Source organism: Thermobia domestica, chromosome 8 (genome assembly GCF_964235325.1).
Source record: "Thermobia domestica chromosome 8, izTheDome1.hap1.1, whole genome shotgun sequence".
NCBI lineage: Eukaryota > Metazoa > Arthropoda > Insecta > Zygentoma > Lepismatidae > Thermobia > Thermobia domestica.
This window is the reverse complement of record NC_137461.1, coordinates 15151773-15173069: the sequence shown is the minus strand read 5'-3', so window position 1 is coordinate 15173069 and position 21297 is coordinate 15151773. Positions and strand designations below refer to the sequence as shown.

The window sequence follows — 21297 nt, the reverse complement described above, 5'->3', positions numbered from 1 at the left end:
GTTTATAAAAAATATTCAAAGAATATTGTTTTCCGTTGTAATCCATTCTATTCTATTGTATTCCATTCAATTGTATGGAAATAATACAAATCCAGTGAACAGAAAAATGTTTTCGGCAGCCATCTTGCTATTGTTGAACAAGCCTATAGACTTCTGCCGTCAAACTATTTGTTGAGCAATAGTGAGAAGTGGGGGGAAAAGCAGAGGTGGTATGCTTTCCTAAGATTTTGCTTAAGCATATCGGCGATCTAAATGTGGAAGAACACGGATGGTACGTTTTCTTAAACATCGCATTTACAATGACATAGTGATCCAACGCGGCCATGTGCTTTTTCGTCTCGTTTTCAAGACTTTGTAGTGACTCTCGTCTCATCTCTAGTGCCTAGTATTTAATGATTCTTTAGAATCTCATTTCAGTTTTCAAAACATTATTCTGCTCTCGTCTCGTCTTGCGGTCAACACTAATTTTCTTACAATTATAAACACAGAACTCCAGACAATGAAAATAATAATTTTGAATTTAAAAAAAGGTTCTGTCAATGCCAGGGGCGGATCCAGGTTAAACATTTTAGGCGGGCGGTACAGTATTAGAATTCTTTTGAGGGGGCTGAAATTGCTCGTCAAATGTTGAAAAAAAAATAATAATTAGAGCACAAATTCTACCATTGAATAAGGTGATCAGGAACTGTTATTTACATTCGAAGCCGCAAACGAAATCTTTGAAAGCACAAACATATTTTTTGACTCAATGCTAACGTCGTACTTATTTTTATGTGTAAAATCATTTTTTTTCCTACACGCAAATTATAATTTAAATCAGATATTTTTACCGGTATGACATACCGGCCGTTTCTCTAACTTTCGGATGCATAACCGGCTCATACCGGCTCACTTTAAGCACTACGTGGGACATTAAACTAAGAAAAGTAATGTGGATACTATAATCTAAATTGATTCTTGAAAATTAGACGAAACGTAAAGATACTAATAACATAATTATAATTTACGAGGGACGGTCAATAATTATTGTCCCCGCCATATTTAAAATACTTCAGCTGGGATGGATCATGGGGGATATTGTAGCCTAATGTCTTAGATGTCTATATGCTGGCATAGTGGCTTTACAGCATAGGTGGAAGAAGTGCATTACTATGAAAGAAGACTTTTTAGAAAAATAATACTGCTTATAGGTCAGGGACAATAATTATTGAACCACCCTCGTAAAAACAGATAGGATTTTAGTGCTTAGGCTTATATCTATGAATAATAGGCATTGGACAATATTTCATCACTGACCTATATCTTTCTGTCAATGTAACATACCACGATTATGACTTTTAGGCTAAGTGAGACGATTATTAAGGCAAGTGCACTATGGGTAAATTTGGGCGGGACAGAGAAATTAATTTGATTTTCAGTTGTTCGCAACTTAGTGTGTCGAATTGGTTCTGCTTTTGCTATTGTAAAACAAAGTCGAGAGCTATGTCCTGCAGATACATAGGAAGAGTTTCTTTCTTCTTTTCGGGGGTCCAAGCCTGAAGTAAAGCCAAATGATCAAACAGCATGAAAAATCGATCGGGATCGTCAGTACTGTGACCAGAATATCTGAGGAATATTAAGAGGTATGCGGGAGCCTGATTCTGCCATATTGTTATCGCCTTCTTTATATGTATTTTTCCCAGATTTAGTTGTCGGCATAAATACCTGCCGTATTGTGAAAAGAAATAACAAGTTCCGAGTCTGTATGCGCACCCTATGCAAAATGGTGGTCATAGACTCTTTCATGACAGCTGTGTTGACATTTTGACGGTTTACCATTTTGTATAGGGTGAGCGTAGAGACTCGCGATTTGCTTCATCTTGTTTCCAGGTGACTTTCACTTTTGAAAAAAACATCACTTGAATATTCTAATAATCGGTGGAATGAGAATCTGGGAGTAAACGGGAGAAATCCCATTGACACGATTATGTCCACCACAAACTTACTTGAGTGGGGATCGAACCAGGAACCCCGCGCGAAAGCGGTAAGCGCTTTACCACTGAGCCACCGTGACCATCACTGAGCTATATAGTACAATATATAGAACAGTAATGTTGCATGAATAGACATTAGTATAAAACTGAAAATCGTCGCTGAGCCTCGAAGTACCGCTATGTGACATTTTTGCCGAAAATTAGTTATGCCGTGCAAATAAACCTGAAAGCTGTCAGGTAGCGTCCCTCATAATGTGACAAGTGAATATTCAATTGTTTCGCCACAACAATGAAAAATGATAGACTGAAATTATGGCTTAAGATTCTCATCACGTAATACAAATCCTCTATGTGCTTATAAAGGCGCAAAAGATGTTACTTAAATACAAAAATAGTGTTGAAGCAAGCTACAAGAATGTCCAGTGCATAATATTTGTAGAACCAATATTATTACATTTTCCAACAGTGTTTCCGTGTATATTTGGGAAAATTTTAAGTTTGGATGCTTTTCGCTTGTCCTGAAAAGTGGTTTTAGCATATAGTGATTCTTCGCGGTGAAGTGACGAAATATTAAATTACTTCTTACTTTCTTAGCTGAAATGCTTTTATTGAAAGTTCATAATATTACAATATAACAAGGAATTATACAGTGTATATCAAAAGTCCGAGGCCACAAGTGAACTTCATCATGATTAGAGATACGAAAAATGGAAAGAGAAGCTCAGTGGTAGAGCGCTTATCTCCGCTACGTAGGGTCCCTCGTTCGATCCCCGGCCAAGTAAGTTTGTGGTGGACAATATCGTGTTCGTGAATTTTCTCAGGGTACTCCCGTTTCCTCCCACTTTCTCATTCCACCAATTCTTCCATTATCATTCACTTGCATTTCCCTTAACCTAACGGGCTTAATCGTGGAACGTTAAATTCAAACAATTCATTTCAGTTTTCCTTTAGGAAGATAGCGTCTAAGTGATGGGCGGCCAGACGGCTTAAATAGATGCTTGGCACAACTACAATGAAATTCGATCAATTTATAGCGTTGAATGATACGGAATACTGACGCTATTTTAACAATAAATTCATTCTTATCGAAGAAGCAAGAATACACAAATGCGTACAGGGCCGGATGCAGGATTTTCTGACGAAGGGGTGCATCAGCAACTACCAGAGTACATTTGAATTAAATTTCAATATTTTAAAATGTCGTTAGGCATCTGTGGAGTGAATGACGAATTGCCCTGGAAATGCTGTGTGTGTACTCTCAGTGAATCCCTTTCCTTCAACCTTCAAAATATTGACTTGATGATTTTGCAAATATTCGATTTCTTATAAGCCCAAGCGGAAACATGACAGCAGAAATTTTCTAAATGTTACTATTTTCACTTATAATTGATAACTTTCATGTTAGGTAGTGTATATTTACAACGAGGGGGGAGGTGCACGTGCACCTTTTGGACCCCCCCTAAATCCGGCCCTGAAGGTGTATTTTACCCTAATGAATATGGGTAGCGATTAGTTCTGAAAACATTGTTTTTACTACGTTTTTGACGTAGGCTGACTTTCGCCTCCTCTTCTTCGACGTGTCTTTTCTTTATCGATTATTGAATTCTTCGTTTAATGAATCGACTGCAGGCTGATGAAGTTGCAAGGTTTGTAGACTGACGTTATATAAGATGGTCATTTGAATGTGGACAAAGGAATACTCTGTATGTCTATTCATTAAGAAATATATAAAAGAAAAAGAGTCAAAACAAAATTGAATTCTTCATGTCTGAGCCAGAGCCGTGCCGTAGAGGGGCGAGTGAGGCAACGGCCCCGGGAGCCGAAGTAAGGGGGCGCAAACTTGAGGAGGAAAAAGAAAAAGAAAGAAACAAAGAAAATGAGAGAGGAAAAATTACTTGAAGTATTAATAACATGTACCTAAATCCTCTTCCTACTTTAGGAAGTGGTCCTATAATGTTACTCATGTTGGGAAAAGCATATGCACATATGTAAAAAGGAAAGGAAAAAAATAATAAAAAGTGCTCAAAATCAGAAAAAAGCAAGGTTTATATTTGAAAATTTTCTTAAGCTTCGAGCCAACCAAAGTGGTGCTTTGAAGCTGGTCTGTCGACCTCACTCATATGTACGGGGGTGCCGTCGTATGCTCTCGCCTCAGGCGCTGATTTTCCACGGCACGGCACTCGGGGAGGCCGTCGTATGCTCTCGCCCCAGGCGCTGATTTTCCACGGCACGGCACTGGTCTGAACATTTAAATGAACTTTAAGTTGCTGAGAAAAATAAAAATAAAAATATAATTTTAACATTTTACGTAGGTTTAAACTTCATTAAAGAAATTGGACACAGCATAACTCTGACCATAAGCGACACACGAGCTTCATCCTTTCTTGCACGAAGACTAAGTATGGCTGTGCAAAGAGGGAACGTAGCAGCGATGCTAGGAACGCTCTACCCGGAGAAAGCATTGGACGAAATCTTCCTTCTGTAATCACCCTCCTCTTACCAAACTCACGCAGTTGCTGCTAGACGAAGAATCAACCATTAACATATATTTAAATTATAATTGACCCTAGGACTATTCCTTGTGGCATGCTATACTGGATAGTTCTACTGTACATTCACTTCGAACGTTTCCAATTTAGACAGTCTGTTCTGTGTTACTTAAATAGCTACCAAAGCAAGATAACGCTATTTCTTGTATTCCAAATTCCTCAAGCTTGTATAGCAGAATTTTGTGTTATATTGTATCAAATGTTTAAGATAACTCCAAAAATACTGTAATTACCATTTGTTATTATCCACTTTTTTACTAATAAATCACAATTTTAACATTAGTCTGATAATGAAAATTCACTGTATATGATTTCAAATAACTTTTTGTCGTTTTCAGAGAATTTTAGTCCAACATATCACATGTCTAAAATTATTATTAGTAGTAAAATAATAATAATAGTAGTAGTAGAAATAGTAGTATTTCACATCAACGTAGAGACCTGCACGGGCCGGGCTTGGGCGGGCCGACTCTGTTATTTCTTTGGGCGGGCCGGACTTGGGCGGGCCAACACTGTTATTTCTTTGGGCCGGGCCGGGCTTGGGCTGGCCGACACTGATTTCTCTTGAGGCCGGGCCGGGCTGGGGCCGATCAATTGCAATTCTTTAATAATTATTGACTTTCGTTAAACGATAATTGGAATGAAGCCAAACGTTGAAGAAGTGTGTCCGTGAAAAATGTTACAAAGAATGCAATAGCTATTTACAGTTTGTGTTGCTTAGTGGCTCCCTTTCACTATAGAGGATTGCAGGCATTATGCGGTAAATTGATTCTCTGACCTTGACCTTCACTGAACTCAAAATATAAAAAGAACGGGTGGGAATATTTTTCCTGTCGCTAAACAAAATTGCCATCTTCACTTTATGCTAAAAATCAATTAAGTTAGATTTTTGTTACAGGGAATGGAGTTTTTGTTCTCTCGATGTCAGGCAAAGTTCTAGGAGGCAATGGTACCATTCGGGAGGCAAGCGTCAGGTTGTGAACCAAAGTTTAGAAAATGTTTCTGAGGGTTAGGTAAAATTTAGTACTAAATTTTGAGAAAGATTCGGGCTCGATCTATTTTTTTTAAAATTTATCGGGCCGGGGTCGGGCCAAAAACTTTTAAAATTTATCGGGCCCGGGCCGGGCTTGGGCCAAGAATTTTTAAAAACTTATCGGGCAGGGCCGGGCTCGGGCCGAAAATCTCCAAAACTTTCGGGCCCGGGCTGGGCCGGGCCTAGGTAAGTTCGGGCTGGATTGGGCTCGGGCCGAAAAATTCGGCCCATGCAGGTCTCTACATCAACGTGCTGGACACATCTTCACAATAGGAGCGACTCGGGCGAACATAATGCTATGTCACACTTTTCTAACTTTCGAGTAAACTGGGAAAGAAGGTTGATTATTCCCATGCAATTCAATGGAATGACACGTACCATTCTTTCCTTGCCATCTGCAGATACATTTCCGAAGTAAAACTACCTACATACTTTTCTGTGGTTCGATCACAACCCATTCCATCTAATAAATCAATTTCACCGGAAATGGCACTTTCCATTATGTTCACTCGAGCCTCTTATATACATCGTTCATTAAGAAATTGTATCTGCTGTCGTTTGATTTCTGCTAATACTGATGCAATACTCTTAACAGTGACACACATATTTCTAACACTGATACATATGATGACAGGCTATTGCTTGTAAAAGTTGTTATGAATTAAAAAAAAACACATCTTTGTAAGTTTCAGGGAAAGAAAAGAAACAAGGATTTTATTTCTTCCAAGCTAAATAGATGGTACACAAAGAAAGATGGACACAGACTGTTTACAAATAGAAAAATAGACAAAAGTATTGAAGAATTAACAGAATAGAAGAATGGTTGGCAGAAGGCAGAAACAAACCATTCGAAACCGTTTAATACAGACCAGAAATACATAACATATATAGATCTTGTTATTGTTACTTATGAAAATAGTTGTGATAGCTAGTTCACATAATATATGTTTATAGTACAGTGGCTGCGTTAACACTAATATATCTTAAAAATAAATCACAGTCATTATTGAAGTAAAATCCAGGTACGTAATGTATTTATAACACATTTACAAGAACACAGCATCGTACAGTGCAAAAACATAATTTGTATTAACCATTATACCGTTGAATGTATATTTTGGTTTTCAAACATAAAATTCACACAAACCATTTTACATTAAATATATAGAGATAAAAGAAACGTCGTATACGTTACGTTAATAATAAGACTAGCAGCGAAAGAAAACAGTAAAAACACTTTAGAAAAGTCAACGAAGCAATGAATTCGGTTCAAGTTAAGTTTATCATAACTGAGAAAGATCAGAAGGTATAGACAATCTAAAACAGAACACAGAAAACAGAACAATCAGTGGATTGAAGTAGAAAAGGGTAAAAAAAAGAATAGGAAGGAAAGAATAGGAACAGCATACAAAGTAAGACATGTAAAGAAAGTGTGAAGAGAATCACGTGGGGGACCGAAGAACGGAAATACAATGGAAATAAGAGAAAATACTGCAAAAGACAGGAAAGAGACACAGTATGAACAAAGACTAAAGAAAAGTAGAAGGGAAAACTGTAGAAAAATGTAAAGCTTAGTATAAGACTTCTAGCAGAAAGGAGATAAAACATTAATAAATCATAATGCAAAAGAATAATCAGAGAAAGGATTAAGAACAAGAAATTATAGCAATAAGAAAGATAAGTAATTGAATAAAAAGAACAAAGAAATTAATAGAATAAACGGAAACTACAATAGTAAGGAAAGTTTGAAAATAATGTAGAAATCTGAAGGGAAAACATTAAGGAAGAAATATGTAAGAAATAATACGAAGAAAGAAATTAAAGGAGAAAGACAATAAAGTAGAGAAAGTAAATGAAATAATTGAAGAAAAAGAATCAGAAGAAGAGCATATATGTATGCATAGCAACAAATAGAAAGGGAAAAGAACAGCAAGAGGAAGAAATAAGCGTGAAGAAACTTTTAAAAAATATCAGTATGATAATAAAAATCATAAAGAAATATATAAGAAACGTGAAAAAGGTACAACGAAATAGATGAAAACAGTTAATATGAATAAACTTATCATACAAGTATTATCAATAGGAAGCCAAATTAATGCGTAGATAGGGGTAAAAGATAGATTAGTGAAGAGGATAGATTACTGAAACAGAGGTTAAAGTAAGAGAAAAGAATCTTAGAGAAGATTAGAATTATTTAAAAGATAAAGCATTAAGAAACATTGACTTAGAATAGATAATGCTCAGACATAAAGTTGGAATAGAGTAAAAATTATTTGGAAAAGTGGAATGGTTGAAGAGCTTGAAAGATAAGATAGAGAAAGTGAAAGTCTGATAGGTAGAGAGAATACGTAACAGAGAGATATATGTAGTTAAGAGAGGGATATTTTATAGTAAATAACAAATTATAAAAATAACATGCTAATAGGGATAGAAAAGATTTTGAACTGGAAAATTGAGAGAAAGTTAGGGAATACAATAAAACAAATGCTTTGAATACTGTAGGTACCATAGCTTTCGTGGTAAAAGTTCAGTTTGAGCTCCGTTAAAGGAAAAGGAAAATTAGTACATAAAAGAAAGACATGAGTATTAAATATACAGGTACAAAGTAGCTTGATATAAGCGCTTTAGAACAGTTTTTCAGTCAGTCACATTTGCAGAAAAGTATAGGCCTAAAGAAAGCAGAACGTTAAGGGAAAAGTGTAAGATAGATATTCCAGATGAGATCACAAGAAAAAAAAGAAAAAAACGAAAAGTTTAACGAAGTTGTCAGACATTAGGAGAATTTGAGATTCAGTTTCAAAAGAATGAACGATGTTCGAAAAGTAGGAAAAGATGAAGAAGTAAAGAAAGAAGAGAAAATACAAGAAGATATTCTGAGAAAGGGAAATACATAAATTAAGATATAATAGCACAAAGAAATCAAGGAATTGAATTTATGGTTTCTCTATGCTATTAGAAACAAGTAAAGCTGCAAGGAAAAACATAAGTAACTTTCGAATGAAAATTCTCTAATATGAATTACTAAATGTGAAAAGTTACAGTAATAGTAATTCACAAATCAAGTAATTGCAAGTATGAAGTAGAAAATCATTATAAGCAAATAGAATTACAAAAGTAATAGAGGACAAAAGGATAAAAAGAACTTGAAGGAAGAGATACAATATTACTCTAAAACAATAAGACTATACCTATAGTAAGTAAATTTTTCTAGTATTATAGTATTAGTAATTGTAATAGTACGTAGTAAAGTAAGTCTAACATTGCAGTAGAGTAGAAAATTCGAATATACAGCAGAAAAATAGTATTAATATGTATAGATAAAGAATAGCTGAAAGTATTTAGTCACTATAGTGTGAATACTAATTAAGATTACAATACTATTGAGAACAATGGGAAAAGAATATAGTAAATGATAGTAGTAGTAGAAACAACAATAGAGAATAGAGAATAGATTGTACTAAAGAACTAGAAACAATTATAGAAAAAGGTATAAGAAATTCATAGTAGTACTAGTAGTAGTAGTTACAGTACTGGTATTAGTACTAATAGATATGATAATAAAAAAACAAGAAACTTGTTACTTCATAGAAGTATCTAACTCATATTGCATATAGAACATATTAAATATGTTTTATAATTGACAGCCACTGTCTATAATTGCAAAATGAAGTTACATATCTTAAATAGATTTTAACTTTTAAAGTAAAACATTTTCGGATAGGTCTTTTGTGAGTGGGAAATTAGTTAAATAGGAAAGAAATGAGGAAAGAGTTTTCCAGAATACGAACTTCAGCAATTCCAGCACGATGGTCATCACGTCCGAAGAGATTTTTCCCAAAAGTATGGACAATGTGGTATATTCTTGGAGGATACTATTATAGTTCGACCATTCTTGCTAGCTTCATACCAGTCCACAATCCCACAAACATGTTGATTTCTTGGTGTCATCAGTTTGTCTCTCACTTACGCCGAAGACATACTAGCATTGAAAGTGGACCTAAATGAAAGGAAAAGCAAACAACTATAAACATATCAGTATAGAAAACAGAAAATGGTTGTATGTGATCTCATTACTGTTTTGATTTGTTCATACGCGGGAATATATGTAAAACAAATCTAAGTTATATGTATCTTCTTTTTAAAGGATATTAAGTTCTTAAATTCTTTTCAAGGGACATAAGAAAGGAAATTGCATCATTATCACAATGGTTACAGGTAGGTTTCAACGTATAACAACAATGACATTTCAATAAAATTTACTTATTATAACTTGAATGTAGCCTACTATATAACCATATTTTTTTTCTATTGAAAAGTTAAAACCACTATGATAAAAATCTTGGTACAAGTATATGTTTTTAAGAAACGCATTTCGACATCTGTTATACCAGCGATGACTACGTGTAACATCTAAATATTTTTTCCCCCATAACGAGGCACCAAATACAGCATTTAATTAAAGTATCATAAGAATGTTTCAATTATAAGTTAATGAATAGTTATGGCAATTTTCTAATACACATATATTCACATTAGAATAGTAAAATTTGCATATACAATATTGTTACCCGAATGTGAATGCCTTAGAAATTGTAAAACTTGGAATTCGAAAGAAAATTTCTAGTAAATTTTGCCTTGGAACAGAATTTCTAGCAGGTAGTCTTTTGGGTTTGTATAATTCCGCAGAAACGCAATTACCTGATGTTATTATAGATGTCTTCTCCTTCAGTCTGTATATGCACAATAATAATCTCTTTTTAACACCCTGACTTACTAAAAAATAATACAAAATGTGCCATTTTTCTTTTGCTTGTTTGTTTTATGAGTGAAAAGAGATAATGAAATGCAACTCATAACAATCATAGATAATGTTGAATAACCTGAATAACCTGATAATAATAATAATAATAATCTGAAGACTTTTCAGTGTTGCCATCCATACAAATTACAGTGTTGCCAGAATAAAAACTCCCCAAAATCTAACAAGTAAACCTTACGTTTTGGTGAATCGAGTTGCTGACTGAGACACATATGAGAAAGTAGTACTAAATGTGGTCAGTATTTCAGTGAAGTTATAGGTGCGAAGCTCCAGGGGTTTAGGAGATACAGCTACCAGAACATCACATGGAAGTACAGAATAGTATTCATACAGTTGGAGGTAAAAGCCCTTTAAGACCTCTTTTAACGACAAAAGGTGAATAACAAATATATGGGTACATATTAGGACTAGGGGGAAGTCATATAGTAAGGGTATACCTGACGGTGGCCATCTTGAAATCCGCCATTTTGAATTAAGGTTAAGTTTTTAAAATAGGAATAGGGTCATGTGATACATGATTTAAGGCGCAAATTTACTCAGAAGAACAATGGTGACGTTAATTTTGATTTACGCGCAATTGGTAAAAAGTTACAAGGAAATTAAATATTGTTGCAGCATATGTATTAGTCCTTTACCCAACCTTGTAAATTTTGTGTTAATGATAATTATTAAATAAAAAGCAGGTGGATTAATATTGATGTTGTCGTGTGTGCGTGGCACAGACAAGGTGAGCAATAGTACAGTGAGGACAAGAGCGAGCGAGAAATAGATGTGAACAGCATACAAGAAAAACAACGAAATGGCGTGCAAGTATAGCATCAAACAACTAACATTGTAACGCCACCATTGTATTTCTGATTAACTTCTAGCCAGAAGTCATCTATCCTGCATTACTCTATTCCCATTTACCTCTGTGCTCGTTAATGATAAGCAAAAATGGTTATACCCTTGGATTTATGGTGAAATTTGCTATTAATAAGGTGTCACTGTTATGCGTTTTGTTTAAAACTTTTGTCTGATTCAAAATGGCGGATTTGAACATGACCGCCATCAAGGCAACTCTTACCATAGACCTAATATTTATCCACCTGCTTTTTATTTAATTATTATCATTAACACAAAATTTACAAAGTGGAGTAAAGGACTAATACATATGCTGCAACAATATTTAATATCCCTGTAACTTTTTACCAAATGCGCGTAAATCAAAATTAACGTCACCATTGTTCTTCTGAGTAAATTTGCGCCTTAAATCATGTATCACATGACCCTATTCCTATTTTAAAAACTTAACCTTAATTCAAAATGGTGGATTTCAAGATGGCCGCCGTCAGGTATACCCTTACTATATGACTTCCCCCTAGTCCTAATATGTACCCATATATTTGTTATTCACCTTTTGTCGTTAAAAGAGGTCTTAAAGGGCTTTTACCTCCAACTGTATGAATACTATTCTGTACTTCCATGTGATGTTCTGGTAGCTGTATCTCCTAAACCCCTGGAGCTTCGCACCTATAACTTCACTGAAATACTGACCACATTTAGTACTACTTTCTCATATGTGTCTCAGTCAGCAACTCGATTCACCTAAACGTAAGGTTTACTTGTAAGTTACGGCAGTGACTAGAGAAACAAACTCAACTGCATTTGATTACGTATCATGTTGTCTTGGTATCCTGTGAACTACTTTTTAAATAACTTTATTATTTCATTTAAATAACTGTATGTTAAAACTATTTTGTTTATTACAATCTAAATACAACTATTAAAGTGGTTCACAGGATGCAAAGACAACATGCTACGTAATCAAATGCAGTTGAATTCGTTCCTCTAGTCCGTGCCTTTGGGGGAGTTGTTATTCTGGCACCTTTAGCATAACCGGTATAACCGTGGGACGTAAAACTCAAAGATTTCATTTCATTTTTGTTATTCTGGCAACATTGTAATTTCTCACAATCAAGTGTTTCAATCATTAGAGATAACTGGTAGGCACAGGACCTTGGGCGAAATGGGCGTTATCCCATTACCCTGAGAAAGAAAAAAGAACATGCTTTGCTACCTGCTAACTCAAGTAAATTTCCAGTGGACCGACACTAACTCAATGCAGAAAGTTCCGTGATGTCACAGGAATCGGAACTGTCGTAAGGCGAGCTAATTATTATAGAAGACGATACTAAAATATGTTATTTTTTATATAATAACAGATAATAAAATGTAATACTTACATAGTTTCAAGGTAGATGGCTTACACTAACTGAGGACAACCCCAGTAGCGTCTAGTGTCACTGAAACGACACTAGTGCCAGAATCTGCAAAGACATTAGTAAAACGTTTGTTAGTATAATAACTATATTAAGGATTATACTATAAGTACAAGTGAATTTAACAATTGCGAGCTAGGAATTTGTCTTTCATTTAGACCTACTTCAGCCAGTCTTTATATGAGTAATAAGTAATTAATGTTCAACCTCAAAACTAACGAATCACATTTTTCATGTATTTTCCATTAATTCTACTTCTTCTGAATGGAATATTTACTGTTATTATTTTGCGAAACTGTGATAAAGCGTAACCCGAATTTCAATCACCAGTAACTCGGCAATCAAAGATTTCTACAGTAAAATATTTCACTTCCTCATTAACCTGCTCAAGGTCTATCTGCATGCCAAGTTTGATCAATACCTGATGAGTTCTTTAGATGTTGCGTACAACATAATGAATAAAGTAATGAATACTCGTGGTATAATTGTCCGTTTTAGTTTGGGCTATGAGATTACTTGATATTCGCTTTTTAAAGAAATGAGCCTCTAAAGAAAACATACAAAATTATTATGGATATTTGATTACCTTGACGTCCGTGCTAAATATCTTGTAGTAAGGCAATACCGGATTGTAGTTTGATGAATATCAAGCGTGTTTATAAACCTACTTCTGTAGTGATGCCCAAGAGACAAGATTTGAGGCTGTCTCGTCTCGAAAATGTTCATTAAAAGTGATGTCTCGACTCGAATTTTGTCCGGAAAATTCTGTCTCGACTCGTCTCGTGCGCATCCCTATACTCCTGTGAAGAAGCTATCAAGATGTTATCTTATTATCACAAAATTACCTGTACTTGCTAATAATAAAATAATCAACAGAGACTCTTCACATTAAAATTAACTGCCTAATCGATTGAAATGAAAATGAAATGAAATCTTTCAATTTCATGTCCCATGGTTATGTTCTTTAGGCTAAGGAAAATGTATGAATAAGGCAAGTGAATGACGATGAAATAATGGTGGAATGATAACGTAGGAGAAAACAGGAGTACCCGAAAAAATCTAAGGATAAGATGTTGTTCACCACAAAATTTACATGGCCAGGGATGGAACCAAGGACCCCACGACTCAGAGGTAAGTGCTCTACCTTTAAGCCACCTTGCTCCCCATAATCAATTGAGTACTATATTTACATGTAATTTTTGTATAGTCTCAAAAGAGACGAAAATACAGTGGAGTAGTTTCAAAGACTCTCTCAAAAGACTAAGAATATCAAATATCTTAAATACAGGGTGATTTTTTGTTTAATCACGGATTTCATTTGGGTCTAGAATTTTTAACTGAAGTCCAATTTTCATTAGGTTTGTGTCAAATGATGAAGGAAGAATGGAAGATTTATGAGACTATGCTTACTGGTTTAAATTCATCCGGGGTAACATCGACCACGCCTCAAGAAACACAGCAAATGTTCGCCAGTGTACCTTACAATTGAATGAGGTTTTAGATTTTTGAAGCGAAATTGCAGAATACGAATTGTTAGTGAAAATACAAATTAAGTGTTAGTGGTAACACCCACACATCACATGTGGAATAGCTACAGCCGGTTTCTTGGGAAAAATGACGGAGAAATTTCTTGAGCCACGTCGATAATCGACATCTTCCACAACACCCGCCTACAGGGTCTGATGCTTCCCTGTCTCACTTACTTGTTAGAAGCGATCCTGTTTCTTCCAATTAATTAACTAGTTACCATATTATGTTCTTGTGTGGGGCAAATTTGTTTCTAAATGTCCTTTGCGTAGCAACAACAGATTCCGTTCTCTAAAAACTTTTAACGATACACTCATGTTGCTCCAAAGAACACACTATTCTCACTGTGTCCTGATAATACACACTAGCAAAGAACTGTACATCACAATTACCAATACAATGGCCCAGGTTCCTGTTTCCTATATTGACCTTGGAGAGCTTGCCATCTAACGAAGAAAACTTAATTCTCCACACCGCACCACACTTCATTTCAATTGTAAGGTATATTGTCTAATATTTGCTGTTTGTCTTGAGACGTGGTCGATATTACCCCTGATGAATTTAAACCAGTAAACATAGTTCCATAAATCCCCCATCTTTCCTTGATTATTTGCCAAAAAACTGCACGAAAATCGGACTTCAGTTAGAAATTCTAGACAAAAATGAAATCCATGAGTACTTTTTAAAATCACCCTGTATAACGAAAAATGTATCCTGAAAATTGGAATATCTTTTACATTTACATTTGAACTTGTATTAGAAGTGTATCACTTCATTAACGATATACAGAAATATGGGAAATGGGAATACCCTTTTCATTAACATTCAAAACTTGAATTAGAAATGGGGGCACGGTGGATCAATGTAAGAGCGCTTGCATCTGGTCCGTGGGATCCCTTGATCGATTTCCGGCCAAGTAAGTTTGTGGTAGACAATATTGTGTACGTAGGTTTCTCGGGGTACTTCCCTTTTCTCCCACATTTTCACCTCACCAATGATTCCATCATTTTCACTTGCCTCAATCATGTTTCTCTCTTAGCCTAAAAGGCAAGGGCTCCGATTTCTCTGTAAATTTGGGGGAGGGCATTCAGATGATAGGCATATATGATGATTTTTAAGACAAATTGCATTGAAATTATGTCAAATATTGTATATTCATAAATACAATGCGGGGGCCCACATGAGCTTTGGTGGGGCCCCGGCCCCCCTTGGATCGGCCCCCTTGCTAAAGGGCATGTTCGTGGGACGTTAAACTGAAAGGTTTCATTTCATTTCTAGTATTTAGAACATTCACATTGCAACAAATATTTGAACACTCTCAGTTTTAGCTTTTGTGGGATTAAGTTTTTCAAAAATAGGTACTTTTGTTTCCTGAATGGACAAACACCGTGTGCGTGGGTTTTCTCGGGGTTCTCCCGTTTCCTCCCACTTTCTTCATTCCACCATTTCATTCATTTCTCATTATCACCGTCTCCTTTAGCCTAACCGGCATAATCGTGAGACGTAGAACTCAAAAATTCCATTTCATTTTCATTGTTTCTTGAACACTAATACGAAATTATTACACGAATTTAGTATTTACGTTAATTGGTAGTAATATTTTCTGCAACAGAGGTATGATTGCAATAATTACCGTTAGCGTGTTTATTAAGTTGACTTAATTATTGTTTTGCGTGAGATTGGAGTGTATTTAAACAGTAGACACACGAAAAAAAAGCACGCAGGCAAATAAAATAAATAATGTATGATTTGTTCACTTTCTTCTTAATTCCAGTCTCAACAAAAAGTGAAATGAAATCTTTCAATTTTACGTCCCACGATTATGTCGATTAGGCTAAAGGAGACGGTGATGATGAGAAATGAATGAAATGGTGGAATGAAGAAAAGGGGAGAATCCCGAGAAAACCCACGCTCTACCAGTGAGCCACCGCGGAGTTGCTGCACGCGGAGTTGTCATCTTGTCATCTTTCAGCTTTCTTTGCTCGTTTAGGTGGACACGTTTTGAACTGTTGATTTTTTATATATTAGACAAAAGTGTAGTGGGTGCAAAAGTGCAAGTACGCTGGCATTCGTCGCGTTTTATTGGTTCCATCTGATTTTAGTGAACTTCGCAGATATCAACACGCAACTTTGCCTAGACTGTATATGCAAACACCATAAACTATCCCATAGACCCCATATTATTTACATTAATATTTTTTTAATCCCGTGTTTCCTCCACCAAAACCACTTTATTTTTAAAATAAAAATCAGTTTGATCGACAAATAAATGGGTCGTTGAAGGGTTAACCTTCTGAAGTCCGCAAAATTAATTTAAAGAATGCAATTCTTGTAATAAAAAATTTACTCCACATACTGAACAAATCACACATCCACTTACTATTCATGACGCAGAAGATAAAAGTATAATCCAGGAACGAAGTTGTAATAAGGAAACAAATTAGATGAGATTTCACAACTGCCAGACTTGATAATTTTGGTGAAGATAGCCTGTATCTGTTGTCGAGGTTTACAATTACAAAGGATTGAGTTCGCGCATAACTTATGAAAATGAATTCGGCCACTTTATTAAGTAGATATGAACACATAAAATAGAAATCCTCATTTCATGTACCCTCATTAAAAATACGTAAAAACACTGGTCTTTATTACTGCAAAAAGTCAAGAAGTAATATAATGAAATCACCAATCTGGACGACAACAGCTTTGTATAATAGAATGTGTTCAAATAACAATGAATTTTATATATGTGATATGTCGCCTAAGAAATTTAGAAATGCTATTATCATGAGTTATCAAGAATTATGAACATGTAATTGCGTAATTTACAACACTGTAATTGGGCTATAGCCTATTGTGTTGACAATAAATAAATAAAGAAAATATGTTTTTTTTTATTATTTGAAAGGAATATTTATTATTTGTTAATTGGCTGTTAGACTGATCAATTCCAGTTTATCCATTATATGGGAAATTATTATGCTTTATGTGAGTGGGATTCTTCAAATTCCTAACCTAATGAGAAAAGAATATTTCGAAAATGTTCCATTAGAAAGAAACTGAGAGGTGAGTTTTTAAATTCATTTTTGAATATCCGTTTGTCCTAGTTCAAATCAGATTATGATAAATTTTAATACCTAGGTAATTAAGGGAATTTATTATCACAACAATTTTGTAAAACGTGCTATTTTTGTTTTTAGTAAATTACATTAACATGAGTAGCTTCTTTGGGAAGGGGGGGGGCTCCCAGATATAAATATTTGTCCATCACTACTTCATGGAATACTTAATAGAAATTCATCCAAAATTGGTGGATGAATTTTCAAGAAATATATTTAAGATAATGTTCTTACTTTATTCATTCCATCTTTGACACCAGTCAACGGCTTGTTGGTTAAAATTGAAACTTGCTGAATATAGCACGTGCGTTGTTTGAGACTTGAAACTTATCTCTGTTTGGGTATGAAATTAGACAGAAACATGGAGTGAATTCGCTACATCTTTAATTTTAAAATGTAATTTTAATTTTAACAGCTTTGATTTACATATCCTAGAAAATAAAATATTTTCATAAAGCGTGGATTGTGCCTTCTTCAAGAAGAGACGAATCCATTCCATTTAAAAAGAAGAAATAAAACTATTTAAACGATAACTTACTTTGTTTTGATATTTAAGTTTCTTAAGACTTATCATTGTTGTTTGTGATTGAAATTACGGAGAACTATATTCATTACATATTTTCAAACAAATGCTAAGAGTTTCTCCACATTAATCGATTTTCCGTGCATTATTCGTGCTTCCTTTGAGGATTCCAATGTGAAATAGTGCTTGAAATTGGCACCAGTCTTAAACAAGAGTTCATTCCACCTCCAACATTAAAGATGCTGGGTGTCTCGAACCAGAGGCGTATCCATGGTGGGGTCCATCGAGTCTGGACTCTCACAAAAGTTCCCAACTGAATATACATTTGAACACTTTGTCGATAAAACTATATTTGTTTAACATTGAAATGATTAATGTAGCATGAAAATTTGATCTCACCCTTCATCTGTACTCTTTCTCAGCCCTATCACAATGGGATTACAGTGGTTTAGAGGCAGAACGCTTACTTTTAGTGCGTGGAGTCCCTAGGTTCGATCCCCGACCAAGTAAGTTCGTGGTGGACAACATCGTCCCCGTGGGTACTCACGTTTTCTCCCACTTTTTCATGCCACTAATTATTCCACTATCATTCACTTGCCTTAATTATCCGTCCCCCTCACAAGGTACATTCGCGAAGTGTCCCCTCGGGATTCGTGTAAAATTGATTTAAATCCAAAGTTCTCAGCTACCCGATGTGTATTGTACTAATTTTAGCGGCCATACGAGTAATTTGCATATTTATGAGCCTTCATATATCCGGAATTCATACACTACTATAACGCTCGGACACAAATTGCTTTTATTTTCTTTAGATGTAAATGGACATGAATGTAGGTATATGCAAAACAAATTGCATCAAGTACGGCTTCTCTGACACATGTTGCCCACCCCGACCGCCATCTTGGATCCGCCATATTGGATTTAACTTTCAGTTTTTCAAATGGAAAATGGTGCAAGTGATATATCAAATTCATGTAGAATTTTCTCGGAAATCCACTGGTGTAGATAATTTTACCGTAGCTTGTACCGTTTGAAAGATATTGCATATTAAATTCCGCCAGGCACTTCGCGAATAGACATTTTAGAGTAATATCAGTTACGGTAACGATGTTGACAATTCAAAATAATTTCTAACTACAAAAAACTGTAGGCAGTGGCGTATTTAAGGGGGAGCTACCGGGCTTAAGTCGCCTCCCAAAATTTTATTTACTATCTTAAAGTAAATGAAATATCTTGCAGAATTTTCACATTTCCAGAAATAAAGTTTGCAAAGCCTCCGAAACAAAATCGCAAATACGCCATTACATTTGTATGAGTGAATGTTATTACTTTCATGTTATATCATAACAAGGAAGTATTCCATTACGGTCTAAATACCTAATGTAAATGAAGATACGACCAGATTTGGGTGAAAACTTACCATTTTCGTATTTATGTCTTTGTGTATGTATGTATTTACGTTCAGGGAATCTTTCGCCAACAAAAATCTTAAAAGATTACATATACACACACGGAACTGCATAATTTTCTATTTTTCTCAACATTCGTGAAGTGTCTGATATTTAACATGCAATACCTTGCAAACGGTACAAGCTACAATAAAATTAACTACACCAATGACTTTCTGAGAAAATTTTATATGAATTTGATGTATCACACGCGCCTATTCCCATTTGGAAAACCGAAAGTTGAATCCAATATGGCGGATCCAAGATGGCGGCCGGGATGGGTATCACGTGTCAGAGAAGCTGTACTTGATCCTATTTGTTTTACATATACTCACATTCATATCCAATTATATCTAAAGAAACTAAAAGCAATTTTGTCACTGAGCTTTATAGTAGTGGTTTAATAAATTCCGGATATATGAAGGCCCATAAATATGCAAATTACCTGTACGGGCCGTTAAAATTAGTACAATACACATTGGGCCGCGGAAAACTTTGCATTTGAATCAATTTTACACGAATCCCGAGGGGACACTTCGCGAATGTACCTTGTTAGTCTAAAGCAGCGTTTCCCAACCTTTTTCAACTTGCGGCATACTACAGGTGTAACTTGAATTCTCGCGGCACACCCATATTTTATATATATATATATATATATATATATATATATATATATATATATATATATATATATATATATATATATATATAAATTACTATTATTATTTGTAAATATAAAATACCGTGGTATTTTTATATGATTACTGATCTCCTTCTTACAGAGAAGAAAGCTCGATCACTGATTTTCCCCCGTGGTAAATCATTATGCTTATTTTTCATTCTAATTTTAAAATAGAAAACAATTGCAATGAAATATAGGATTCAGGTTTATAAAAATCCACTTTCTCTTTCGAAAACTGTATCTAACCTTTAACTAAAAGGGAAGATCACTAAATAACGAACAAATATACAAATCTCCTATACTTTTAAAACGCAAATGTAGGTCATTTGTATTTTTCTATACATGTTTGCTTTGTTGAATTTATTGAATGATATGTTAAAATTTCAAGTTACGAAATAGTCTGCAACAATAAAGAAGCAATAATGGTCATGACAATGATAAATACGTTTTTCAGCATTAAAAATGTACAGAAAAGTAACACATTATGAAACTTAAAATTGTAGATTTATAGTAGAGATTCCTAGTAATGTGAAACACAAATATACATTTTCCATTATGTCTTGCAATTTGGTTCCTACAGAATTAATAATTTGTTTCGATTTCGTCGCGGCACACCGGTTGGGAAACGCTGGTCTAAAGGCTATAATCGTTGGACATTAAACTGAATTAACGAAAGCCCGATACCGTGATCGTAATAAGACTAGAGTAGAGTAGTAGTCTTCGAAATCAGGGTCTTAACACTTCTTATCTTCTCTTAAAAATGTACATTAAAAACAGTGAAACTACTTACTGCTGGATCGCATGTAATGGAAGAATGCCTTCTGCACCATTCTTAAACATTACATAAGTTTATATAATCACGAAAAGCGGAAGTGAAATTCCAAACAATTACGTCATCGGTAGCAGCATTAACAAAGAAATTATTACAGTTATGCACATAAAATATATTAATTCAAATGAAATCTTGTTTCATCAAAAGAATGTCCATTTTCCAGTGAAATTGAAAAGTAAACTGTTGTATTTGTATTGTTCTGCCAAAGATGAAATTGAAAAGAAACATTCTATGTTAATACACGTTGTTGGCTTTTATGTTATCTTTCACTTTTAGTATTTGCTATAACGATGGTTTAGTCATGTCTCGCTAGACTGCGCTGCTACAGTTTGTGAAGCAAGAAGCAAATTATAAATCACAACCTTTTTTCTTCTTCTTCTTTATTTCTTTTATATTTGGGACATGACCTCTAAGTTAATCAAAATTCTTATTATCATGAATAGTATAGAGGTGATACCCAAATTTGCAACAATCTGTCTAGCTACATAAATAAAAATAAAAGTGACTACGTTTTTGACTTAATAACTCTTG

At 34.7% G+C, this 21297-nt stretch overlaps 1 long non-coding RNA gene across 1 annotated transcript; it reads right to left on the bottom strand.

Annotated features, from left to right (window-relative positions):
• Window positions 1-6249: 6249 nt before the first annotated feature.
• Window positions 6250-20751, bottom strand: LOC145691561 (uncharacterized). The gene is made up of 3 exons (XR_014132411.1): window positions 20725-20751; window positions 12600-12683; window positions 6250-9552 (listed from the first exon to the last, which is right to left on the bottom strand). It is a non-coding gene; the product is annotated as an uncharacterized LOC145691561 (long non-coding RNA).
• Window positions 20752-21297: the final 546 nt, after the last annotated feature.